General features: G+C 34.2%; 1 pseudogene; it reads right to left on the reverse strand.

The window, feature by feature from the left end:
* Positions 1-1,406: 1,406 nt before the first annotated feature.
* On the reverse strand, positions 1,407-2,334 carry LOC124960645 (olfactory receptor 4C16-like; annotated as a pseudogene).
* Between the last annotated feature and the right edge of the window lie 7,025 nt (positions 2,335-9,359).

Raw genomic sequence — 9,359 nt, forward strand, 5'->3', positions numbered from 1 at the left:
ATGTTTATTGTTCTATATGGGTAAATATACAAATGAAATAAGCTGAAATTCAAAGATTATTAGAGTCCATGCTACTAGAGAATAAGGTGTTATTGAATAATGACAAAAGGTGATATCTATCTCTGCTACAGTAACATACTTTTCATCTAAATATTTCCTTCTTGTGTGGGAAAGCTACTGTTTTGGGATGTACTGATAATTCACTCAAATATTTGATAAATGTATTATAACTATTTGTTTCAAAACCTAAAATTGTTCTCCAGGGTTATCACAGTTTTTTCTCTCATGTTGAAATATTTTTCTCTTTTTTTTTTTTATAAAAGGAATTAAATCCAAGGGTGCTCAATCACTAAGCTATATCCCTATCCCTTTTTTATATTTTATTTAGAGAGAGAGGTTGCCAAATTGCTCAGAATCTCTCAAAGTTGCTGAGATTGCTTTGACCTCAGGATCCTCCTGCCTCAGCCTCCTGAGTCCACTGGGATTACAGCTGTGGGACACCACACCTGACACTAATCTTATAATATTTCCAAATTTGCTACCATGAACTCATTGCACTCTACATTTCTAACCCATGTACATATTTCTACTTTAATTGGATTATTATGTGTTACAATCATAATTGCCATTTGTTATAAACAAATGTTATAATCATCAAAATTCAAAAGAAATAGTAATACTTCAACAAAATTAGAAGGCAGAAACTTAGGGGCAAAAATAAATTTTACAAAAGGAATCATTGCATGATTACAACACCAAAAAGAGAACAGAGCACTCCTAAGATGAAGGTCTCTTTCAGAATGATGAATTTTCTCTCCATCTTTCATCACTGTCTTAGAAGAATCCAGGTAAACACAGATAAGATTTCAGAGTGTGTCCTAAAATCAGAAGAGAGTATACCTAAAGTATAGATACTGTCCCTTATGATAGGAAACTTCAACAATTCTTTGAATTTGGTACTTTCCACTGAGCCAGGAAGAACAAGAAAGTTGAAGAGGCCTGATGAGACCAAAGGATCTAATGAAGGAAACTGCTTGGAAGAGTAACAACATGCCAAGCTCTAGATGTAAGCTTCAATTACATAAAAGGGTAGTACTATCAGAGAACTCCACACAAAGGAGGGCAGAAAACTCACAGATCAAAACCAGAAGTGATGCTAGGTATTTTAGAAAGGCAGAGACACACAATCAGTAACATCAGAAAAAATCTTATACACCTCTCTGTACCTCAAGATGTCCCTCCCTCTAATACAACTGACTCAACATTAATTAGTGTCTGCATTTACACTGCCTTCTTTCCAGAAGGAACTAATCCACAGAAGCTAAGGTTTTAGCATATTAAGCAAAAAATAAAAGGATAATATTCTCTATTTACTTCTTCCAGGTAAATACAGAACACAATGGCATTCATCTCATGTCATTGTAGATCATTTTCTTGCTCCACAATTTCCTCATTGAATTTTTCACTTCTGTATTCCTCAGTGTGTAAATCAGAGGGTTGTGCAAAGGTGTTCCAATGGTATAAAATACAGCTATCATTTTATCCATGGGGAAAGTGGTTGCAGGTCATGTGTATATAAATATGGAAGGGCCAAAGAACAAGATGACCAAAATGATGTGAGAGATGCAGGTGGAGAGGGCCTTTCTCCTCCCTTCTGCACTGTGGTTTCTCAGAGAATGCAAGATGATGATGTAGAACATCAGCACAACAAAACTCACTGTACAAATGGCCCCACTGTTGAACACCAGGAGTAGGTTGGTCACATATGTGTCTGTACATGCAAGCTTCAACAATGGCTGCAAGTCACAAAAATAGTGGTCAATAACATTGGGACCACAAAAAGGCAAATGCAAGGTAAGAAAATCTGAGCTAAAGAATGCACACAGGCCCCACCCAGGTCACAGCCACCAACACACTACAGACCTGGTGGCTCATGATGGTCATGTAATGCAGTGGCTTACAGATGGCCACATAGCAGTGAACAGTCATGAGGATGAGGATGAAGATCTCCAGGCAGCCAAAGAAATGCAATGAAAAGACTTGGATTATGCACTCACTCAAAGAAATAGTGGTCTTCTTCAAAAGGGCATCCACAATTGTTCTAGGAACTATGGAAGTAGAGAAGCAGGTATCAGATAAGGATAAATGGAAAAGAAAGAAGTACATTGGACTGCCGAGTGCCCGACTGGTCTTGATGGTGGTGATAATGAGCGAGTTACCCAGCAAAGTTCCCAAATAGAAAAGCAAAAATATGACAAATACTACTTTCTTCCTAAATGGATCCTGTGTCAACCCAAGTAGGGCAAACTCAGTCACATTATGGTTCAGCTGCATGATTTCATGAATGAGGGGCAGTTGTGAGATGGTTAATCTGTAAAAGTAAAGGAATTAATTAATAATGTGCTATGTTATGTAACAGAATGTTTTAAGGAAAATTTATATTTCTCATCAGGGATCCTCTGTCTTTGGTTTCTTTTTGTTTTCTTTCTTCCTTTCTTTTTTTCTTTTTCTTTTTTTTTCTTTTCTTTCTCTTACTCTTCCACTGAGCTAGATCCTAAGAGTTCTTTTTTTAATTTTGAGACAGGGTCTCATTAAATTGTTGAATGTCTAAGTTGCTAAGTCTGGCCTCAAACTTGCCATCCTCCTGCTTCAGATTCCAGAGTCTCTGGGATTACAGGCTTACACTTCCATGCCCAGCTATGTTTCTTAATAACTCACTTCAGCACATGTTTCTCAATTTTATTAACCAATTCATTGTATTATGAGTATCAAATATTCTTATATATGTAAATCTTTTCCACAACCTTCTTCATACACAAGTGATGCTTAGTTTTGACATGATTCTGATCAATCTTTTGCCAAATTAATGTAAAATTAAGAGGTATGGATCAATTTAATAATAACTTCATTATTTTGATAGTCAGTAAATATCAGGACCCATCTTTTACAAACATATGACTAAATATTTATATATACCTGACTACCTCAGAGTTTCATAATACAAATATTAAGCCAAAAGCTAACTGTGACCATATAAAGAGCATTTGGAGTCTCTTGGTTACGTTTAAATGAAATGGTATCGGAGCATATGACTATTCGTTGTTCATATCGTTCTCATTGAAGTTTTTAGCATAAGATGTTTAAAACTGGAGTGGTTTGGAGGGACATCATCAGGCAGCTGGTGTAGGACCAGATCATGTTTGTAATCCCAAGATCGCAAGTAGAATATTTATTATGGAATCTGAAAACTCCATGTTCTTGGAACAGACTAGAAATCCAGAAAAAGGAAGTTTTGTTGTTTTAGAGAAAGAATAGTAGATACTACCTGACTTCTTAGGTTTGTTTCTGTTCTGCAAAATCAATGATTATTCAATTTTGAAATGGCACTTCTTGTAATGAAAATTTATTTGAAAGTGAGTGATAATATTATCATGGATTTCATTTTCAAGAGCAAAACCTCTTCTCTAGAACCTTCTTGTCAAATGAACTTAGGAGACTGATATAGGGAAGTAAAATCATAAACTGAAGTGCAAGTTACTTAAATGCAGTATGGAAGACATATTTGGTCCATTATGTTCCTCCCTATCCCCATGTGTACTGTCCATATGCTGTGTTGAGAGTTGTGAATTGTCCAGAGCATGGGGTATGATAGACAGAAGAGACACAAAATTACCTTTAGGTAAATTTTTCCTACTATATCTTGGTGAATTTTCTTCTTCTCAATACACTTAAAATGTCCAAAATCGAATCAAAAGTTAGTCACTTTTAACTCTGCAATCTTTGGAAAGGATCCTAAACTATAAAGAATCTGAGTTGATCACTTGTGATGTGTTAATCATCACAAGAAGCTAATTCTTTCCTTCACTTGTTTGAAAGAGGTTTCCATCATGAAATGATCGTACTTGAAAATGTAGTAGGCCTTGAGAGCATGAAAATGTGAAAGACTTTGAACCTCCAATAGTCCTTGATTTTAACCACTCCTTTGAGTGTTTAACTTTTGATTTATTTCTTACCAATCCCACTAGACTATAAATTGCGAGAGCAAGCTTGTTTGTGTTATACAGTTAGACATGGATTTTTAAGATTAATTAAGGATAATGAATACATATGATTTAATTAATTGGTAAAGGTTGCAGACCTTTATCACATATTTACTCAATAGTTTGATCAATAACCAATAGCCATCTTTATTTCTGGAACTCTATTTCTAGTTATTTCAACCATCTTGGATCTCTAAGTTTCAACTGTATAAAAACTTCCTTCAATGATTGCCAAATGATAAAGGAAATTATTTCTACTCTTTATGGGTTTTATTCATATCTTTTTCTTTTCTCTTTTTTCTTACACATATTATGTATATGCATTTTGTACTCTCCTTCCTGGAATGAGCATATTGGAAATATAACTGTTCTCAGGATACATTTTCCACTGGATCAAACCCAATATTTTATCCAATGTCTTACATATATGTAGGTGTCCATTAAGTTTGTAGGTGCCATTTCTAAGTTGAACAGTCTTATCTTTTAAAATATAATATGTATCTGATTATTTTAATACTCTTCTGATTGCAAAACAGATTCATGTCATTAATTTTCTGTGGCTTTCTAACCATTATGTGTGGTAGAAAAAACAAATATGATTCAAATATTTTTAAAAGGAGTCAAATAACATTTTGAATCATCCCCACAACCTAAGTAAAACTTGTGGTCTGCACAGTACCACCCTTTATGAATGTCTCTGGGACTCTGACACCCATTAAATGATCATTCATCCTAAGAATTTGTTGTTATATTTTATGGATGCATAACCCTAAAAAATGCAATGAGCAATGTGATATTTTTCACATCCTCTTGCTACTGAGGAGCAGTTTTTTGGGTGTCTGTGAATATGACACTATGTCCTCCCCACCCCCATAAAAGAGTGGTAATACCTTCTATCAGATTCTCAAAACAAACACAAAGTGGGTCACAAACTTCTGGAGAGAAAACAGCACCAGTGACATAACATTCTTCTAGTAACTGCTGTACTTACCTCAGTTCACCAAATAAGATTGGCCAACTTTAGCATGGATACACTGGTCAAAGCAATAGTCAACAGACAGTGTATTGTTGTTGGAGATAATTAATGGAAAGGAGCTGAAACAAAGCAATCAAGAAAAGACGGATGAGGGTGGAAACACTATTTGATCCTTCCAAGCCAAAATGAGTGAGTGACATAATCTACCCTCCTCGATCTCCTCTCTCTGTAACTCAATCCCATGATTCCTGCTGTCTGGTCAAGAGATGCCCAGCTGAGGAGCAGAGGCCATCAAAAACTCAATGCCATCGCCTACACTTTGTAGATCTGGTTGCCTTAACTGTCATGAAATTAATGTTCAATCGTTCCTCTTTCCAAGTCTTACCAGAGAGAGAACAGGAACATTATGGAAGAGGGAGGGTAGATAAAGTGACAAAAACAAGCTGGGCAGGAACAAACAATGAGGAAAAGGGAAAGTTACCCAAAGTATTTTCAGGATCACCCATATTACATCTTTGGCATATTTTATTTTACTCTCAACATATATTTATATTTCCATGAAGTATTATGCTATTATATGTTGCATTGTATAATATACTAAAGTCATATTATTATATTCTTTTCATATAGTGTATATTATATTTAATCTCATATTCGTGTTTGCTCTGAATGTTCTCTGAGTAGTTATTCAGCCTCTCAAACTAAATCTTAGATGTAAACCAATTACAAATTATGTTCTCATGAGGTCATTTAAGAAAAAGGCAAGGAGTAATATTTTCTTGTTGTGAAATACAGCATTGTATAACTATCAGTTGAAGATGAAAAAAATTACATCCTCCAGAAACTTGACCAGGTCACTACTGTCTGTTAACCTTTTCTTTGTTTATCAGGCATAATCTCTTCCAATATTCTGGTGCCTTATTAAGCACTTACTGAGGGGTTATCTTGCCCAGCTGCCTCACATGAAAAGCATTTGGACACTTTTCTATGCTCTGCCATCTCAGAAAGTTATGATAAATTTTAGCACATGGAATACATCCTTCTCTTTCCACACAACATTGATGGCTTTTATCTACCTGGTGCCTACAAAGTATCTGTTGTGTTCAAAGGATAGTTTTTATCCCAATGCTTTTTTCATTAAGTTTATTTTCTTCATTATCATTAAATCTTAAAAACTCGGGTTATTCATTTTTTATCCTCTATGTTTTTCAAAGGGTGTGGGAATGATAGTGTTACAAGACATATGCAAATATATTAAATCACCCTGTAGTAATAACTCTCTCAATTCAAAAAAGCAGAAATAATGTGTCACTTACCAAGTAGAGGAGTTCTAAATTAGCATCATCTGTCCCTTTTCAAAAGTAGCCTTTTCATAGAATAGTAAAAGAAGAAAAAAAGTTATTTCTAAATTCCAGGGGGAATTATTAGCACAGAAAATGTAATATATTGCATCTTAAAAAAGTATAATTCCTTAAAGTTTCTAAAGTTTCCCTTATTTTTCTAATGAAAAGCATCTTGGATTCTATCATAAATTAAATTTAGGTTTGCCCATTTAGCTTGTAAGAAAAGCAAGTCAAGCCTCCTCATAATCCAGAACCAGATGGAAAAAAGGGTGTGGAGGTGCCTCAGGCATCAAAGGCACCAGGGAAAGAATAATAATGAATGTGTGTGGAAGAGAGGGTGATAGAGAACAGGAAGAAGAAAAAGTAGTGCCATTGGTAAAAGAGAAATCGACTCACCAAGAAATGGGTCTGCTCCCTCCAGTGTCCTAAGTTACCATTGCTTGTCTCAGGAGAACTGTTCTAGAGCCTGTGATGCACTTGTAGCATATTGGCAAAGTGTCACCCAAAGAAAGCAGTTTGGTGCCCTCAAACCAGAGGCTCTATTCCATAGGCTATAAACCCATCTTTCAAATGATTCTTAAGCATATACATAACACGTGGTCTGAGGATTAATATATATACCAAGTTAGTACTGAAACTCATATTTAAAAAAATTTCATTTCATTTGTTTTTCTAACTCATGTCAGTAAAGATAAAAAACTTAAGGAATAAATCTAATTGAGATAATTTTACTTCAACAAATATGATTACAAAATAGACAGTGTTTATCACAAAAATTACATCTTTTAATGTATAGAACTATAATTTATATAACTATAATTACCCTGAAGTAGGTGTAAACAATAGCATTTCTTACAAGAGCAACTAAAATTCACATAAGATAAGCAGCTCTCTCAGATCATATGTTCAGTAGTTTCAGTACTGAGAGCTCTGCTATTGAGTGTCTCAATCTGTATTTTTACCTCTTACCACACATTTTGCTTCTACTAGGATGAATTGAAAACCAGAGAGTTCTAGAGGGCCATGATGATGAGGCTCTTTCCAATGGCTGAATACTGGTATCTTGGGTTGAGGTGCTTAGAATTAACAGTAAGACTGTGAGGTCAAATTGAAACTCAGCTAGCATGGGATACATGAGCAAAAATGTTTAGTAGACAGTTCAATATTTTTAAAAGTATGAATTTAAAGTCAGTACTGAGAAAACTGATTTGGAAACCATTCTTTGTAAATAATATTTTAAATCATAAATTAGATGAAGTGGCTCAAAGGAAGCAGATCAAGAAGTGAGTCAATAATAACATAAAGGGTTACCCCAACATTTTAAAGAATCCTTGAAGGAGCTTAGGAGTCATGATCAAACAGTCATGATAAGATCATGAACATGTACCCTCATGGAACCTGGAGAAATAGACTCCTAGGAGGGAGTAAATAAATTTTTTGCATAACACCACATAAGTTCTAATGTCTGAAACACACATGCAAGTCCTGATTGAAGTTGATCAAGACCTAGAGAACTTTAAAACAGGACAGTGTTGTGTAATGACTGGAAACAAGGAAAGAATTCTTATTTTATTCCTTAAATTCTTAAGAAATTCTGAAAAGTATAAATGCATATTGCTCACACCACCAAATTAACCATAGTAAACATTTATAAACTATAACTTAGAGTAAGAAATTAATAATCAATTGTTTAGTAAGTGAAAGAACCAATAAACCAAATAAACCAAATTAAAACAAATTTGATGATAGTGTATAATTATTCCTTCAGAAAAACTACTCTTAAAGGTAAATGAAATAAACTCTTCTAATTCTTTCCAAACTGCAGTAGAAGTACTAATCTTGAAAACAGCACATGAAGTAAGTGCAGGTTTTGGGGACACCAACAAATGTTCCTCTAGAAATTTCTTTCAGGTATTTGACTTAGAAGTAAAAGGAACAGAACTGGAAAATATAAAATGGGATATTGAAGGTGTTAGGTTGTTTCTATAATGGAGTATATTTTCATGGTGTACAGTTGAAAGGCAGAATCAGTAAGGATAATGAATTCAAATATTGGAACACTTTTGTAGCTGCAATCAGACTGCTTCACAGAGATGGCTAAAGACAAATTGTTAAAATTCGTTCAATGAACCCTGATGGTTTACACCTAATAGAAGTCTAGTTTCTTCTTTGATGGATGAAAACTGATTTTCCTTTAAGAAACCACAACTTCTTCATATTCAGTATGTAGGTTTGGGTCATATTATCTCCCATGGATGGGAATATGACTCCTATGACTCAATCAGAAAACATTTTCCCAGGACTATAAATCCAGTATCAAAGGAGAAGCAAACTCAATACTTGGTTTGTTATTAGAAAAGTCAAGATAGTCATTATTTTCTCCCCCATTAATAGAACTTCTGAGAGGACAAACCAGATGAGCAGAAAGGAGTGATCAAATATGGAACCCCAAGAGGAAGCAGAGCAACAAACCATCAGAAGAAACAATGCTAACTTTAAAATGTCTGTAGAAATCAGCCATTTCCAGACTATTTTAACATCTTTACTTCACTTATTTATTATTGTTGATTTTTGTACATTTATTTAAATAATATAAAGGATATTGTAAACTTAGTATCCATGCTAAAAACTAAAATATTACCAAAACTTATATCTGCTTTTACTCCATTTTCTATTCTGCCCCCACTTCATCCTAAAAGTAACCAATATCAGGATGTTAATGCATAATTATCTTGATTCTTACAAATAAATTAAAATGTATTTATATCTTTAGACTTTTATGTAACTTAGAATGTTAACTAATTGAGCATGCAGTATACATAATTGGGGGAATTGCTTTTGTTTTTGTTTTTGTTTTATCATTCAACATTAAGTTGTTAAGTTCTGTATCAGTTGTTGAATGTAGTTCCAGAATCATTTTCACTGTAGTTGTCTTATGCCATTGTGATCATGTTAACACGTGTTTATCCAATATCCTGTCAATGGATGTTTAACACCTAT

Source organism: Sciurus carolinensis, chromosome 11, assembly GCF_902686445.1.
Source record: "Sciurus carolinensis chromosome 11, mSciCar1.2, whole genome shotgun sequence".
Lineage (NCBI taxonomy): Eukaryota > Metazoa > Chordata > Mammalia > Rodentia > Sciuridae > Sciurus > Sciurus carolinensis.